This window comes from Dermochelys coriacea, chromosome 9 (assembly GCF_009764565.3).
Source record: "Dermochelys coriacea isolate rDerCor1 chromosome 9, rDerCor1.pri.v4, whole genome shotgun sequence".
Taxonomy (NCBI): domain Eukaryota; kingdom Metazoa; phylum Chordata; order Testudines; family Dermochelyidae; genus Dermochelys; species Dermochelys coriacea.
In genome coordinates, this window is record NC_050076.1 from 98,357,921 (window position 1) to 98,375,326 (window position 17,406).

Consider the following 17,406-nt stretch of genomic DNA (forward strand, 5'->3'; position numbering starts at 1 on the left):
AAAAAAGGGACAGTGGTATTTGAAAAGACACATTTGATAGAACAATGGGTCCGCTCTTTCACGGTAAACCTTGCTGTTAACATTACATACATAGCACATGTGCTTTCGTTCCAAGGTCGCATTTTGCCTCCACCAAGTGCGTGGCTAACAGCGGGGAACATTTCTGTTCAGCCATAGGCAAACAGCCCAGCAGGAACGGGCACCTCTGAATGTCCCCTTAAGAAAAGCACCCTATTTCAACCAGGTGACCAGGAATGATATCACTCCCCTGAGGATAATACAGAGAGATAAAGAATGGATGTTGTTTGAACACCAGCAAACACTGCAATGCTTTGTTCTACAATGATTCCCGTGTACGTGCTACTGGCCTGGAGTGGTAAAGTGTCCTACCATGGTGGATGGAATAAGGCTGCCCTCCCCAGAAACCTTTTGCAAAGGCTTTGAGAGTATATCCAGGAGAGCCACGAATGCCAGGGCAAATTAATCATTAAACATGCTGGCTTTTAAACCTTGTATAGTATTTTAAAAGCTACACTCACCAGAGGTCCCTTCTCTGCCTGGTGGGTCCGGGAGGCAGCCTTGGGTGGGTTCGGGGGGCACTGGATCCAGGTCCAAGGTGAGAAACAGTTCCTGGCTGTCGGGAAAACCGGTCTCTCCACTTGTTTGCTGTGAGCTATCTACAACCTCTCATCATCGTCTTCCTCATCCCCAAAACCTGCTTCCATGTTGCCTCCATCTCCACTGAAGGAGTCAAACAACACGGCTGGGGTAGTGGTGGCTGAACCCCCTAAAATGGCATGCAGCTCATCATAGAAGGGGCATGTTTGGGGCTCTGACCCGGAGTGGCCGTTCGCCTCTCTGGTTTTCTGGTAGGCTTGCCTCAGCTCCTTAAATTTCACGCGGCACTGCTTCGGGTCCCTATTATGGCCTCTGTCCTTCATGCCCTGGGAGATTTTGACAAATGTTTTGGCATTTCGAAAACTGGAACGTAGTTCTGATAGCACAAATTCCTCTCCCCATACAGCGATCAGATCCCGTACCTCCCGTTCGGTCCATGCTGGAGCTCTTTTGCGATTCTGGGACTCCATCATGGTCACCTCTGCTGATGAGCTCTGCATGGTCACCTGCAGCTTGCCACACCTGGCCAAATTGAAATTCAAAAGTTCGCGGGCCTTTTCCTGTCTATCTGGTCAGTGCATCTGAGTTGAGAGAGCTGTCCAGAGTGGTCACAATGGAGCACTCTGGGATAGCTCCCGGAGGCCAATACCATCTAATTGCTTACACAGTACCCCAAATTCGACCCAGCAAAACCAATTTCAGCGCTAATCCCCTTGTCGGGGGTGGAGTAAGGAAATCAATTTTAAGAGCCCTTTAAGTCGAAAAAAAGGGCTTCGTCATGTGGACAGGTGCAGGGTTACATTGATTTAACGCTGCTAAATTTGACCTCATCGCCTAGTGTAGACTAGGGCTTAGGAAAATGCAAGTTCCTTTGTGTTGAATGAACGTGCCTTCTCTGAAGGAAAACACAGTGCTTGGTTTTGTTGAAAAACACTGAAAGATTTTTCTCTTCACCTCAGAGTAGCATAATCCTACTCTCCATCCTTTTTTTTTTTTTTTTTTTACAGTGACAACTAGTCTGGACCTTGCTCCAACGTCACAATTGAATTTAGTATTGTTTAGTATTTAGAATGCAACACATCTGTAATTTCTTTCCTATATATTCTCCTGCCTATGCTTTTAAACTGTCTTTGTCATGGAGTAAATAAGATACTTTATCAGTTTCATCTGTTTGCTTATGAATTGACATCCCACACAACTCTTGTTTCCAGAACAATTTGTGTCTGAACAGAATTTCTCATTATCTGTTGGAATAATCTTTGTCTCTATGAGCAAAGATAGAAGAAGAAAAAACATGTTTTAATGTTCTTTTGGTCAAATGTTTTCAAGTCCTGGAGGAATCAAGGCTTTCTATCTCCTTATTTTGTGAGGTTGTTTTTTTCCCCAGACAGTGCAAGCAGCTGGCACTGCAGGTCTTGTCTGATACTGTGTGACAAAAGCAGCCGCACAACCTTCAAAGCAATACTGATGGTGGATGTGTTAACGAGAGCACAGTTTACATCAGATTGGTTTAATGATTCAGTGCAGCTGTGTTAACCTCATTGTATTTCTGAATTAATGATTTAGGAGGAAGTTTGTTGTCTTTTAAGCAACAACTTACTTACAATATAGTAAGATACCATGATATATTGGAATATGAATGTGAATCAATTTCACATCAGCCTGCACCATCCCCTCTAACAATAAAGCAGTCCGATAGCAGCAGGTGGATGTGAAAATAAGTCCAAATAACTAATGTGCCAGTTCTGGACACATAGTTTGTGCAATTGTTTTAGATTAAGTCTCCCTATTTCCTTTTTAATTTTAATGGGAGTCGTATAAAGCTTTTGAACAAATGTAGCGCAGGCCTCATTGCTTTGTTGGAGTTGGAGTTTGGGCCCTGATTCTCTCCTCTGGGCCAGGTTCCCCGGAGGACAACATCTCCCACAATGCAATCTGAAGTTCCCACTGCCCAAGCTTTGTGGCACATTGTGAGTCACATGACTCTGGGTGTATTATGGCAAATGTTGTTGGGACAGGAAGCTTGGCCACAGGGGAAAATGGGGGTATTAAGTTCCCAAACTATAACCTCCATGAGACCATGCATCGCTATGGGAAAATGCAGTTTAGCAGTTTAATATTGGACTGACTCAAAATGAAGCATTTCAGGTCAGGTCAGTTAACCAAAAGGAAACATTTTGACTTGGAAATGTTAAAACTTTATGACATTTTTGATCCAAATGAAATATTTTGGCATTTCCACATCGATGTTTTTCAGAATTTACATTCTGCAAGCAACTGTGAAATTATAACTTTTCATCCTGATTTGGGAGGAAAATAAATGCTGAAATGTCAGAACTTCCTGGACAAAGGAAATTCTGAATTTTGCTCAGGTTGGTTCATAAGCAAGTTAGGCTGAAACTAAACCTTAGGCCTGAGATACATCACTACTGCAGTTAGACCTGTGTGGTTGGCAATGCTTTCATCCTCACTGCATCCTCCTTAATAAGAGTAGCCAGAGGATTCTCCAAATGTTCATTCTTCTGTTATTGTGGAGGGTAAATAAATTAAATAGCACATAGCTAACCAAATATCTGTTTTTTGTTAGCGTTAGCACAGAGGGTGAATTTTGTTTAAAGATATGATGCATCTTTTGCCCATTGGAACATATTGTAATTGTTGATTTACATCACCTGACATAAAGGCTTGTCAGAGCATGTATGTGCTCATTGGTTTCTGTGGTGTCTAGGACTAGTAGTATTGGATCAGAATTCATATTAGCAAATTTTAATGCATGTCTTCGCTAGTCTGTGGACTGCACAAGCCTTTCTCCTTATCAGCCCATTTGTCTATTCTATTTATGTTGAACAGCACTTTTGCTATCACTCTTGTTGCATTTTAAAATGGCAAAAATGGGAATTTTAACTGCTTTTGATTCAAAAGTCATTTTATGATTCCCCCCCCATCCCCAAACCCCAGGAAATGTATTTAGTTTGGTTGTATTTAGACCTATTTTTATTTTTAAAAACCCATTGAATTTCATATTTTGTATTTTGTTACAAATATTTCACTGTTTGGCTTTGACAGTGGAGTTTTTGCATGCTCATAATTAATTAACATGAAGCACTATGCAATCAATTAAAAGTCTGTCTCCTTCCTCAGGAAAAATTCCCCTGATAGGTGGTGGTGAAACATTTATTGTAATGATGATACATAGCAATCAATTAATGTGAATCTCTAATTCCAAAGCCCTAATTATTTTTTTATATTATAGTGTGGATAATCTATCTGTTAGAAATACTTCAAAAACTTCTAACACTTTCACCGACATCTGCCAAGAAAACTAAGTTGTGGGGCTAAGGGGGAAACCTGCTTTCAGAAAGGTTCATTTTGTAGCTCTTTCCATCCTCAAACTGCCTGTATTAAAATTGGCAGTAACACCTTGATCTGCCTAAAATGCAGAACATAATTTGATCAGCAAATGCAGAACATCTGATCCATAATTTAAAAAACAGGACTTAATCAGAATGGAGGGAGGAAGTGCCTTAGGGTACCGTCAGTATACTAGGCAACAAGTCACTTGCCCAGATGCTTTTGCTGGTGACTGAGGATTCAGGTCACCTGAAGATGTTTCTCAGAACATGATGATCTCTTTTGGAAGGTGGGATGTGTGTCACTTATACTCCCTCTAGGTGGGGGACTTCTGCTCTTCTTTATAATTCTAGACATGCTCCAAGTCCTGGCTTTAATTAACAAACATGGCAAGTTAGCCCTGCTTCTGAGCTGCACATCTGAGCATAGGGACTTGGGGATGATGTACTCACTCACGGCCAGATAGTACCTAGCTCTCAAAGAGGGACATGGGGAGGAAAATTAGCAGAAGGGTTTGTGTATGATGCCTTCCCCCACCCCTTTTGCATGGCCCATGTGAGGGTCAGGTGTGATTGTAGTCCCTGCACTCAGGTGGGTGAAATTTACCCCTACACAGAGACCTGTGGGGAGGAGGAAGAGCCCATGCAGCTGGACTGGCGTATGGGGGTGGCAAAGATGCTGGGGAATGCAGCACTCCATAACAGGGTGGAGTTGCAAACATGCTCTCCCTGTGTTCCACTCCCAATGCAAAGCTGTGCTTTAATACTGATTAGAGACAGGAGAGCATGAAAGAATGGGGCAGATGGATTCCTGCCTCTCTCGATCTTAGATCTTTTAGGAGTTTAAGAAGCAATGAAGACTCTTCCAGCCAGCTATGGTAATTTTAGAATAGTTGTTTCAAGGAAATCTATGCTGGTAATTTGTTGTTGTTGCCGTGATGTATGTTTGTTTGTTGTTTTTTAAAGACAAATTACTCAGTAGAAACCTCATCAACCTCAGCATTTCGGCCCTCTTTGCCCCGGGCAGCACAGCACAGCAAGTTGTCTCCGTCTCATATGAAATCCTGCTAAATTTCTTAAGAGAAGAGCACCCAGGGGGACGAGGCGCCCCACTGATGTTCTCGAACATCTTACGCTCATCACAGAAGCAGAGTCAGTTTCACCAATTTGATTATCTCTGCCACTGTCAAGGAGGCAGATGCCTCTGTTAGGAAAATATCATATGCAGCCTGTCATCTGTGTTCTATAAATGGTACTGGACTGGTGTATGTAAAAGCCAAAATTTGTTTAGTTGCAGGTAGTTCAAAAAAACAAAAAAAACCCACCACAAAATCAGACAAGGTAACAACACGGTTATTGGGAAATGTTGGTGTGTGTACTAAATGTACAGGGTGCAAATAAAAGACAATCTTTTATTCCATTCTTTATCTCTCTCTTCCACATTCACTTGTCAGTCAGGTTCCCATCAACAGACCATAAATATTCATTTTTTTTCCTGCAATAGTTTTCACCCAGTATTTGCTTTCTTCACATTCTAGTAGCAGCAAAACACTCTTAGCTGGAGCTGTGAATTTGAGTGTACAAGCCCTGGACAACCTGAAAATTATTAAATAAAATGGTTAATTTGTTTTTTATTTCCCCCTTAGGTATTGACTAGTGTTCACCAGTCCAAAGTTAAAGGTTAATTGGAATTTAGTTATTGATCGTTGTATTCCTACACCAGACTCTGACATTTTTATTTATTTCAGCATTCTAATTTATATTTTAGCAACATTAAGAAAATTGACCAAAAAGTTTTAGGAGCAATAACCTTTTCAGGAACTAAGCCTTTGAAAATTAATTTTCTGTTCAGTTTAATTTCATGGATGCACAGGTTTCATTATGTTTTGGCTAACTGTGTTGCAACTAGTGTTTGTTTAAAAAAAAATGCACTATCGTGAATCCTGTAAGTGGATGATTATTTGTAACAGCTTGTCCTAACAGTAAGGAAGATGTAATATGAAACAGTTAATTAAAAATGAAAATGAATTAAGAAGGTTTAGACGAATAGGCAGAACTAAAGGAAGAATAGCCAAGCTATATTCAGCCTTGAATGATGCAGAAACTGATCAATCATACAAGTAGGGTGACTAGATGTCCCGATTTTATAGCTATAGTCCCAATATTTGGGGCTTTTTCTTATACAGGCTCTTATTACCCCCCACCCTCTGTCCTGATTTTCACACTTACCATCTGGTCACCCTACATACAAGAGAAGTAAGAATTAGAATTCCAAGCTCCTATAGAAAAAGGTACCCGAACAGACATACTCCAAGTGGCTGATTCCAGCATCTCCCACCATCAAGGTGCCTGTAGTCTATTGTCGAAATCCCATAGAATTTATAGGCTGTAGTATATGGTAAATAAGATCTGGCTCAACTGTTTGAGAGCCATTGGATTAACTTAATCATAGCCGATATCTACTTTTGAGTAGCAGGTTTACTCTGCTGATTGCTAGTATGAATATTTCAAACCTTATTCTGTGCACATTCCAAAACATTTTATATAAAATAAATGGTGCTTAATGGGAGTTAAATGCTATGGAAATTTGAAATAAGTAAATTGTTGACAATTTAAGACTATGAAGCAGTGGTTACCAAGCAAGAGAAGCAAAGAAAAGCGGTCAAGGCTGCTAATATTGCTGATAAATGATACTAAATCTGCAGAGATGTAAATAATATACCATGCTATCTTTATTTCAGACTTTAGTGTATTGTGAATTTGGCATAAGCACAGCTTCCATGATGTACGTAAACACTTTCCCACCCCTCATTGTTTCTTTAGGTTCTATGCGAAGTGGAGCCGCAGTATGCTAGGTAATGTTGCAGCGATGTATAAGTATTCTGACTAATGCTTCAGGCACTTTGGATAACAGTTGTGTTTACTGAAAGCTGTGGGGTGATACCTGGACCCTACTGAAAGCCTCTAGGGCAACTAAAGGAAGTAAATAGGGAAACCTCTTTCACTGGTAAAAGGTGTGTTTTATAACAAAAAATTATTTTGCTCATGGGTAAGGAGAAATTGCTGAGGTACTGCTTGGAAAAGTCACTAGGCCAAAGCCAGAGGACCGTATATTCCTATAGGTACATTACTGCAACATTGCTTTCTGTCCTCCATTTCCAAGGAATAGGGAAGGGAGGCCTTAAAAATATTCAGAGCCTCATTGGTCAGGACTAGATTTCAGAAGTAGATATGAATTTGCATTGAATGGGAACATTCTGTTGCGTCAGTAGATTAGTAAAATTCCATTGAGATGTCTGTTATACCCCACTCTTCTCACATTTTTATAGCTTTTTGAAGAATTCTGCTGTGAGGATCAATGCATGTACAGCTTCACCTGACTTCAAGGCAATTGGGCTGATGTACCCCAGGGCAAAATTAGATCTGGGAGCATAATCCAATCCTATGTACAATGTGACCATATTAAGTTTTTGTGCAACCTTAACGATTTGCATTTCTTGTCTTCTGTCTACTTCATATTAATCATGTGGGCTGGGATTCTCAAAGGGGCCCAAGGTAGTCAGGTGTCCACCACTTACTGAAAATCACTGGGTGTGCAGAGCCCACTCCCTTATATCCATTTGAAAATCACAGCTGTGATTCTCTTCCTTTAATTTTACTGTTGGTTGTTTTGTTTGTTTGTTTGTTTGTTTGAAAGAAAAAGATGTTTTCCAAATAAACAGCCAAGATTCGGTGAAAGGACCCAGTTCTGCCCCTCTATACTCCCTCCATTCTGTTCACACGTAGATGTTTAAAATGTTCTCCCTAGCAACTGCCTCTCCTTTACTCACACAGTAGACACTTAATCTAGACACTGTGCTGAAACTGAAGAGCTTAGTAGGATTCCATTAATGTGTGAAACGCAAAAAACTAATTGAGACACAGGTTTCAGTGTGGTCCTTTCAGGCATGGCTGGGGGAAGCTGGCTTTTATCTCACCTGATGGGAGATTCTGACTCTTGATAGCGAGGGCCCTATCAAATTCATGGTCCATTTTGGTCAATCTCACGGTCATAAGATTTTAAAAATCATAAATTTCATGATTTCAGTTGTTTAAATCTGAAATTTCATGGAGTCCAAGGTTGGGGTCCTTTGTTGTCCAGTGTGTGGAAAGGCTTGTGGTGTCATAACAGATTTAAAATATTTATCTTTTCTCTAACCTCCTCATCAGTCCCATCCCCAGCAGTCACAAAACATTTGTCACTCAGTCACAGACAACTGCAAAGCTATGTTGGCCTTGGCCAAATCTCTTTCAGCATTTCCTTTGCTCCACTTTGCCAACATAATTCTGACTGATCACCAACTCAAATGACTGCCAATTCAAATTATTTACAACTTGGCTAAATGCAATTTTTCACTCTCTGTGCAAACCAATACTCTCTAAATTTGTCTAGAGCCAAGTTTTCAGAAGGAACATCTACATTTTTTATTTCCAGTGTTTGCATATACACATGATTTCTGTGTGCACAGAGATGATTGTATGCACAAGAGTATTTTCATGTACTCACTGGGTGGTTAGCGGTCCAGCTATCCAAACTGGACACGGATTTGCAAGTGTAAATTTGGATTCTGCCCTCCCTCACCCCCCATGATAAAATGCTTTATATGGGTGTACAATTTTGTGCATGCAAGAGTTAAATTTCTAGACTGGCTTTAGTCAAGCTTTTGGTTATGTGGGTGACATTTTGCAGCCACGATTTTTTAAATTTAAGGCCAAAACCTAAGCTTTTGGATCATAGAGTCCAAGATTGGGGTCGTTTGTTGTCCAGTGTGTTGGCAAGATATTCACTTTCTCATGATATTTTTTTACCCTGATATAACTTTTCACATCCATTTAATGAATTGCACAGCTGCTTATCTGTTCCTATTTGAGCCAAGACAATTAACAGTTTCTGTGTTAAGGCAGTGGAGGAATGAGGCTGCCTTTCAGTATTGGTGAGGTATAGCGTGTGAGGGTAATGATATTCTCAAACTTTGTGTATATGATGTTATATACGGTGTTTTTGTTCAAAGAGAAATTTAGAATGTCAGGGTTAGTCCCAAAGTGTACCATTGTGGCTCCTGTTTGACAGAGGAACAGCATTCTGGGAAGTAGGAGAGTGGTAGAAGAAGGAAATCAGAACTTGGAAGACATAACGGAGGTGCTAGTGAGCATATGAGGACATGATGGACCTTTCAACGTGTACTAGAGAGGCTTTTGTCTTGTACTCGGTGAACTTTTAGGCAGTAAGAGAAGCCAGTCTGAAGAGGTTTCAAGGCAAGCTAAAGGTTGGGAAGAGCTCTGTGCAGAGAGGAGATCCCTAACTCAAAGTTAAGGAGGCACTAGGAGAAGTTACTACATGCCCTTCCATTCAGAGTACAATGAATTTGCAATGAATGCTGTCGTCCGACATATGACTGGCTTGCCTGGTTAGCGTCTGACAAAATTCACCAAGTTACTACACGGTGGTGGTTGAAGGTTATTGATTTATAAAATCAGAAGATCAACTCCTTGTTCTCTTATCTGCAGCACAGCACTAGCTGTTTCCCTCTCTTTAACTTGGAACCTTTTGTCTTTAGGATCACAAAAGCCTGGCTGGTCAGTTCTCTATCTGTGCATATGGGAGCAACTAATTTAAAGTCACCCTTTCTAGTAAGGGTGTTGTCATTATACTGAAGTTGCTTTGAAAGTATACAATGGTTATGCTTTTGGGTATCTGGAAATACCACTAATTCAGAAGTAGAAAGATTGCTACATGACTGGGGATAATTACAGGGTAAATATCCTAGAATTAATATACCATGATTCTGAAAGTAGTGAGCTGTAGCTCACGAAAGCTTATGCTCTAATAAATTTGTTAGTCTCTAAGGTGCCACAAGTACTCCTTTTCTTTTTGTATTAAGATGAACTCCCAAGCAAATCAGACTGTTAATCCTTTGCTTATATGATTTAGTGCTGATGGTATTGATTTTGAAAACCAAAACCACAGTATGCTTACATTTCAATTTCACAAAAAGAAAAGGAGTTCTTGTGGCACCTTAGAGACTAACAAATATATTTGAGCATAAGCTTTCGTGAGCTACAGCTCACTTCATCGGATGCATTCGTAATGAATGCATCCGATGAAGTGAGCTGTAGCTCACGAAAGCTTATGCTCAAATATATTTGTTAGTCTCTAAGGTGCCACAAGAACTCCTTTTCTTTTTGCGAATACAGACTAACACGGCTGTTACTCTGAAACATTTCAATTTCAGTTTAACTGCGCCATATAATAAGGGCATTTGTAATCAGCGTGACTTCAGACAGTTTCCAAAATTATTTAAATGAGTACATAGAGAGAAAAGTAGTGTGAGGTACATCTGCTAATTCAAATCAGGGAGGATTTATGAAGTTTCCTTCTGTTATTGCATGAAGCTAAATATACAGTATTTTAGAGTGTTGTGTCAGCCCTCGTCATGAACTCCTCTTAAGTGACATCTTCTTATATCTGATCTAAGGACTTTATACTTCATGAACTAAAGGAAAAAATACAAGTTGGCTAATTTTCACATCATTTGAGGTGTATTGGTCAGTCACAGCATTGACAAGCTACCCACTACACCAGGCGGGGTGGGGGAAGCTGTGTCTGCAGTGATTTGTGGTGCTTGGGGCACGCTAATACATGTCATTGACAATGTCGATACAAGGTTATTTGGGTCTACAAATGATGCACTCTTAAGATTTGTGTCAGAAGTACATGCAGGTTTTTAATTGTCTTACCAAATGAGAGATAACAGACACTTGCTGCTTTTCAATGCAATGTCATACCGCTACTTTGCTTCTGCTGATATTGTCCTTTGTGCTTCCTTGTAAAAAGCTTTCCCGGGGCCATTCCTCCTGACAACTCTCTGTGCTGGCACTGAATCAAAAATCAAAAATTGTTGTGTTCCTTCCTTTTGTGAATCCATGCTAAGAAACTCAAATGTGGAGGCGTACACCTATCCATTCTTGGATTAATGTTTCCAGTCTCTTCCCCTTTTCTCAAGTTGATCTCACATCTTTAGCTGTTGAGAGCCACAGCAATCTAGATCCTCTCTGAAATCCCATCTTCAATTAGCTTTTCTCCAGTCCGTCCTATGTTTCCCAAGAGATTAAACAAATACTTCCTTCAAAATTCCAAGACAGATACAATCCAACTTGACAGTTTTTTTTGTCAGCCTACATTGGCTTCTATTTTTTTATATGCTCTTCTGGAATGACCCTGATTTCCTTTGCTTCTTTTTTTTCTCCCTTCCCTAGGGAAATTGTTGTCTCCTTCACAGTCCCTGCACTATAAGAAAATATCTCCTGACAATCACACTTCTCTCATTCTCTCAACTTCCCATTCAGCTTGAATCCTTTCTCTTAGCTTCAGAATGGGGCTATATTAGTATTCAGATTCCTATTACAGTTAATGTTACACTGTACAAGAGTGTTATAGTATGTTAATAATTAGTGTACTATAGTGCTCAGAGACACGCTTCCTTCCTAGCTCATGGCCTTTGTCTCAGTAGTCCTTCCATCCATGTCTCTGCTCTCCTGACTTCCCCACACTACAATGATCTTTTTTCCCCCCAACAATGTTTCTTAATTACAAGTTAATTGTCTTATTTGTGCTGCACTGAAACATTCTCTGAGCTGACCTTGCCACCCCAGGTTTTAGTCTCCCTTGTCTTCTGCTTTGGTGCTCGAGTCTTTCTCACTGACTCTTGTAGAATCATAGGTCTGGAAGGGACCCCCCGCGTTCCTGGCAGGACTGAGTATTATCTAGACCATCCCTGATAGGTGTTTGTCTAATCTGCTCTTAAAAATCTCCAATGATGGAGATTCCACCACCACCCTGGGCAATTTATTCCAGTGCTTAACCACCCTGACAGGAAGTTTTTCCTAATGTCCAACCTAAAACTCCCTTGCTGCAATTTAAGCCCATTGTTCTTGTTCTACCCTCAGAGGTTAAGAAAAACTGTTTTTCTACCTCCTCCTTGTAACAAACTTTTACATAATTGAAAAACTGTTATGTCTGTGACACACTTTCTATGATTTTATAAAAATATGCTAATGAATGTGAATATAATGTAACTGGAATATGCTTCTTGCAAAAGGCCTCTTGTAAGGTATCATTACAAATCTTATAATCTACTGACTGCGGTAATCCTATTTGTATAAATATATCACTCTTGTATGTGAAACTAGAAATATAAAATATAACTCTGAGGGCCTATTGTAATTATGCAAAGTGTGGACCATTAGTGATCGTTTGGAAACTTGATGGCTGCCATTAAACAAGACAATTGTCTGTAGATGGCTCTGTTTCACTTGTAAGTCTTCCTGGTATTGTAAGTTATATACCTGTGTGCTGGCAAGTGAGTAATGAAGTCTTAAACTAACATGTGACCATGTCCCCTGAACTGGAATCCATCTTTAACCTGATGCTTTCCATTGAGAAGGAGGGGGTGGGAACCTAGAGAGGGACAAAAGATTCCCGCCTTATGCAAAAGATATATAAGTGGGTGGAACAGAACAAGGAGAGGCAGCCATCATGAGAAATCTCCTAGCTACCACCTGAGCTGGAACAAGGGCTGAACCAGGGGAAAGGATTGTGCCCAGACTAGGAAGGTGTCCAGTCTGTGAAAGAAACTTATTGAAACATCTCTGAGGGTGAGATTTTATCTGTATTCAGTTTTATTACTGTATTAGGCTTAGATTTGCATGTTTTATTTTATTTTGCTTGGTAATTCACTTTGTTCTGTCTGTTACTACTTGGAACCACTTAAATCCTACTTTCTGTATTTAATAAAATCACTTATTAAATAACCCAGAGTATGCATTAATACCTTGGGGGGGAGGGTGCGGGGGGAACAGCTGTGCATACCTTTCTATCAGTGTTATAGAGGGTGAACAATCTGAAATAAAACGGATTTATTTAGGGTTTGGACCCCATTGGGAGCTGGGCATCTGAGTGTCAAAGACAGGCACACTTCTGTGAGCTGCTTTCAGTTAAGCCTACAACTATTAGGGGACATGGTTCAGATCTGGGTCTGGGTTTGCAGCAGGCTAGTGGGTCTGGCTCAAACCAGGCAGAGCACTGAAGTCCTAAGCTGCCAGGGCAGGAAAGCAGGTGCAGAAGCAGTCTTGGCACATCGGATGGGAATCCCAAGGTGGTTTCTGTGATCCAACCTGTCACAATGTCTTTCCAGACTAAGCAAACCCAATTGGTTCAATTTTCCCTCATAGGTCATGTTTTCTAGACCTTTGATCATTTTTGTCATTCTTCTCTGGACTCTCTCCAACTTGTCCACATCTTTCCTGAAATATGGTGCACAGAACTGGACGCAATACTCCAGTTGAGGCCTAATCAGCGTGGAATAGAACAGAAGAATTACTCCTCATGTCTTGCTTACAACACTCCTGCTAATGCATCCCAGAATGATGTTCACTTTTTTTGCAACAGCGTTACACTGTTGACTCATATTTAGCTTGTGGCGCACTATGACCCCCAGATCCCTTTCCGCAATGTTCCTTTCTAGGCACATTTTTTATGTATGCAGCTGATTGCTCCTTCCTAACTGGAGGACTTTGCATTTGTCCTTATTGAATTTCATCCTATTTACTTCAGACTACTTCTCTAGTTTGTCCAGATCATTTTGAATTTTAATCCTATCCTCCAAAGCACTTGCAACCTCTCCCAGCTTGGTATCGTCTGCAAACTTTATAAGTGTACTCTGTATGCCATTATCTAAATCATTGATGAAGATATTGAACAGAACCAGACCCAGAACTGACCCCTCTGGGACCCCATTATGACCTCGTTATGTCGTTCCAGCATGACTGGGAACCATTGATAACTTCATTCTGGGAACGGTTTTCCAACTAGTTTTGCACCCAGCTTTTAGTAGCTCCATCATGGTTGCATTTCCCTAGTTTGTTTATGAGAAGGTCATGCAAGACAGTATCAAAAGCTTTACTAAAGTCAACATAGTCATCTCTTACTATAAGCAGCCCATTCGGCTCCAGTACGGAAAGTCGTGGCCTTCTAGCAAAAGCTATTGCGTGGGTAATCCCCCGCCAACATTCATGGCAACGTGTTGCATCTGGTAAAGGCTGCACTGCTATAGGCTGGGGGCACATGGCCTGATTGGGATGCCTGACTGACTGGCCCATCCCAGGCTGCTTCCTCTATCCCCCAATTTACACTGAAAAAATTGGCTGCAAGACTAGTGGCCTTTCCCACTCATGGCAGATGAAAAGAGGGGACCAGCTAACACCAGCAAGTTCAGCGCTGCTCCTTTTGATAGCAAGGACTAAACCATAGGATTTCGTGTCTGTGTTGTAATCAAGCTGTGACTGGCCAGCCATTAAAACAGAGCAGGTGGGTGCTGTCGTGTGACCATGCCTCCGCAACCCCGGTTTATCCATGCTTGTCTGTCAAGTCCCCGTAACGCTCCAGCATGTTCATAGCTCCTAAAACCACAGGCACCAACGGGCATGTGACTCTTAACAGCCCACCCTAGGCAAATGACTGGGAGACCATAAAGCAATCTGCCACCCGCTGCAGTGCTTAAAGTACCCAGGCTGTTTGGAAGTGGCAGGCTTGAGCTCGGCTCGTGAGTAGAAACCCACGTCAAGCAGATAGGGAAGCAGCATTTTCTCATTAAGTGACAATTGTGGCATGATGCCTGACTCCGTTAATTGGACTGCAGTGGTAAATGCGAGTATGACTGAGGAGGACTGGGATGTATGAGAAGGGAAAGGATGAAGCTTTACATTTAGAGAGAGAATTCCATGCCACCATTGTGACAGAACCAAACTATAGAGCTTTCCCAGCTATCATAAGGAACTTCTATTTGTCTGATAGCTCGTTGGCAGGGCAACGAGTTTTATAGTTGTGCATTGTGTGAAGAATTACTTTCTTTTTGTTTTTGTTTTTAAACCTGCTATTTATTAATTTCATTGGGTGGCCCCGATTCCTGTGTTGTTTGAAGGAGTAAATAATGCTTTTTCGCCACACCATTCATGACTTACAGACCTCTATTGTATCCCCACTTAGTAGTCTCATTCCACGATGAACAACCCCAGTCCTTTTAGTTCCTCCTTATATGGAAGCTGTTCCATGCCCTTCATCATTTTTGTTGCCTTTCTCAGTATTTTTTTCCATTCTAACCCGTCTTCTTTTGAGATGGGGTGACCAGAACTGCACACAGTATTCAAGGTATGGGCATACCCTGGATTTATAGAGTGGCATTATATTTACTGGCTTATAATCTATCCCTTTCCTAATGGTTCCTAACATTCTGTTTGTCTTTTTTGACTGCTGCTGCACAATGACTCCAAGATCTTTCTTGAGCCGTAACAACTAATTTAGATCCCAGCATTTTGTATATCTAATAGAATTGTTTTTATTTATATATATATATATATATATATATATATATATATATATATATATATATATATATATATATATAGTGGAGATTAGGTTTTCCAATGTGCATTACTTTGCATTTATCCACATTGAATTTCATCTGCCATTTTGTTGTCCAGGCGCATCCAATTTTGTGAGGTTTCCTTTGTAACTCTTTGCAGTCTGCTTTGGACTTAACCATCTTGAGTAATTTTGCATCATCCGCAAACTTTGTCACCTCACTGTTTATCCCTTTTCCCAGATCATTTATTAATATGTTGAACAACACAGGTCGTAGCACAGATCCTTGGGGGAACCCACTATTTACCTCTCTGCATTCAGAAATGATCATTTATTCCTACTCTGTTTCCTATTTTTTAACCTGTTCCTGATCCATGAGAGAACCTTCCCTCGTATCCCATGACTGCTTACTTTGCTTAAGAGCCTTTGATGAGGTACCTTGTCAAAGGCTTTTGGAAAGTCCAAGTACTTTCTGGATCACCCTTGTCCATATATCTATTGGCCCCCCTCAAAGAATTCTTATAGATTGGTAATGCATGATTTCCCTTTACAAAAGCTGTGTTGACTCTTCCTCCAACAAATGGTGTTCATCTATGTGTCTGATAATTCTATTCTTTACTATAGTTTCAACCATTTTGCCTGATAATGAAGTTGAACTTATCAGGCCTATAATAGCCAGGATTGCCGGTGGAGCTGTTTCAAAAAACTGGTGTCACTTTAGCTATCCTCCTGTTATCTGGTACAGAAACTGATTTAAGTGATAAGTTATGTACCACAGATTGACAGAGCCAGAAGAGTACCCAGAAGTCACCTACTACAGGACAGGCCCAACAAAGAAAACAACAGAACGCCACTAGCCATCACCTTCAGCCCCCAACTAAAACCTCTCCAACGCATCATCAAGGATCTACAACCTATCCTGAAGGACGAGCCATCCTCTCTCAGATCTTGGGAGACAGACCAGTCCTTGCTTACAGACAGCCCCCCAACCTGAAGCAAATACTCACCAGCAACCACACACCACACAACAGAACCACTAACCCAGGAACCTATCCTTGCAACAAAGCCCGTTGCCAACTCTGTCCACATATCTATTCAGGGGATACCATCATAGGGCCTAATCACATCAGCCACACTATCAGAGGCTCGTTCACCTGCGCATCTACCAATGTGATATATGCCATCATGTGCCAGCAATGCCCCTCTGCCATGTACATTGGCCAAACTGGACAGTCTCTACGTAAAAGAATGAATGGACACAAATCAGACGTCAAGAATTATAACATTCAAAAACCAGTTGGAGAACACTTCAATCTCTCTGGTCACTCGATCACAGACCTAAGAGTGGCTATCCTTCAACAAAAAAGCTTCAAAAACATACTCCAATGAGAGACTGCTGAATTGGAATTAATTTGCAAACTGGACACAATTAACTTAGGCTTGAATAGAGACTGGGAATGGATGAGTCATTACACAAAGTAAAACTATTTCCCCATGGTATTTCTCCCTCCCACCCTACCCCCCACTGTTCCTCTGATATTCTTGTTAACTGCTGGAATTAGCCTACCTTGCTTGTCACCATGAAAGGTTTTCCTCCTTCCCCCCCCCTGCTGCTGGTGATGGCTTATCTTAAGTGATCACTCTCCTTACAGTGTGTATGATAAACCCATTGTTTCATGTTCTCTGTGTGTGTGTATATAAATCTCTCCTCTGTTTTTTCCACCAAATGCATCCGATGAAGTGAGCTGTAGCTCATGAAAGCTTATGCTCTAATAAATTTGTTAGTCTCTAAGGTGCCACAAGTACTCCTTTTCTTTGTACCACAGGTAGTAGTTCTGCAATTTCATATTTGAGTTCCTTCAGAACTCTTGTATTTCCCATTGTATTTTTTTTAAGATTTCGTTCAATCATACTTTAATGATTCTAGACCTTATTCTACCTTCTCTTTTCTGTTTTCGCTCTTTCTCTCACTCATTTTCC

The 17,406-nt window shown here is 40.8% G+C and overlaps 1 protein-coding gene across 6 annotated transcripts in view; it reads left to right on the forward strand.

Moving 5' to 3' along the window:
- FGF13 (fibroblast growth factor 13) overlaps positions 1-17,406 on the forward strand; it is a 374,326-nt gene that overhangs the window by 163,622 nt on the left and 193,298 nt on the right. The window lies entirely within an intron of this gene.